At 58.2% G+C, this 1,308-nt stretch overlaps 1 non-coding gene across 1 annotated transcript; it reads left to right on the top strand.

Annotated features, from left to right (window-relative positions):
- The first annotated feature begins 357 nt into the window (after positions 1-357).
- Positions 358-510, top strand: LOC113460713 (5.8S ribosomal RNA). The gene has a single exon (XR_003382543.2). It is a non-coding gene; the product is annotated as a 5.8S ribosomal RNA (ribosomal RNA).
- The last annotated feature ends 798 nt before the right edge of the window (positions 511-1,308 follow it).

Genomic DNA, 1,308 nt, shown 5'->3' with positions numbered 1-1,308 from the left:
TTTCTTGCTGCTGCAGGTGAAACTGATTAACCTAGGAGCTAATGATGCTCCCTTCACCTATAGCCTTTTAACTGCAAACGTGGGCTTCTGCTTCAAGTTTGCGCCCGAGGAGGACATCGTTGCACCAGGTGGGACCCAGACTGCTCAGATCTCTCTCAGTGCCACCATAGTGTGGAGGTTTGAGGAAGAATTCCAGTTCAGTGTGGCTGGATCTCCTGTGTCTGCTATCCTGACTATCAAGTAAGGATGGTCAAAGCCAGGCACGCACCTGCACGTCCTCAGCACAAGAGAAAGGGGCGCTTCATGTGAGCAGAGCCAGCCCCTCCACGCGTGTGGGATTGGTGTCGAAAGCCAGACAACTCTTAGCGGTGGATCACACGGCTCATGCGTTAATGAAGAACGCAGCTAGCTGTGAGAATTAATGTGAATTGCAGGACACATTGATCATCCACTCTTTGAATGCACTTGCGGCCCTGGGTTCCTCCCGGGGCTACGCTCATCTGAACATTCCTTGATGATCAGTCGCCGTCCGGGGGCCACCACGGTGGTGCGGCAGGAGTCGCCTCGCAGGTGTGGTCAGCTGCGGAGACGATGCTGGCTCGCTGGTGCCCGGAGGGAAGGCAGTCAGGGGTTTGGCAAGGGGTGCGTTTCCCTAGGTGGCCTCAATTTTTTCCCTGTGACCCAGCCGGTGTCATCATCGTCATGGCCGTCATCGTCATTTTTGCCGCGCAGGGCCTTCATCCCCCTATATGCAGGCTCAGGGACTGATCCATAGCTCCCCACTCCTGGAGTGAGCCACTGGGGCAGAGTTTGTCCTTGCAGCACCCATGCCGCGGTATGGTGGTGGTGGCAGCTGAGGAGAGTGAGGGACAGCATTGAAAACATCGCCGTGGGCCAAGAGAACAGAGAGGGCAAGAGGGAGAAGAGGTGCAGGCCTCACCCGTAGCCTCCCAGCAGTGCAGGCGGCTGTCTGCGGGTGGGTACCACGGGGGTACTGTGCTGTGCTGCCCTGTGAGCGCCGGGGACAGGGGTTCTGACCCCCTCCTCCCTTCGCCTGCCCTGCTCCTCTTCTGTCGTGTTCTCGGGGGGCAAATAGCACCATGGCTTTTCTCTCTCTCTCCACCAAGGCCATCATGTGCCCCCACTCAGCTGGTGCCCCATCAGGGCTGTCTCTGCCACACTCCCATTTTGGTTCTTGTCTCTGGGATGGGGCTCTCCGTCTCCGCTTCTCTCCCTCTGGCTTCGTTTTCCCCTGGCGTGTGGGAGCCAGTGGGGAGGGAGGTGAGAGTATTAGGTGGGAGAAGCTGG

The sequence above is a fragment of the Zonotrichia albicollis genome, unplaced genomic scaffold (assembly GCF_047830755.1).
Source record: "Zonotrichia albicollis isolate bZonAlb1 unplaced genomic scaffold, bZonAlb1.hap1 Scaffold_125, whole genome shotgun sequence".
Lineage (NCBI taxonomy): Eukaryota > Metazoa > Chordata > Aves > Passeriformes > Passerellidae > Zonotrichia > Zonotrichia albicollis.
Note: the sequence above shows the minus strand (reverse complement) of the source record. Positions and strands in the feature narration are given on the sequence as shown.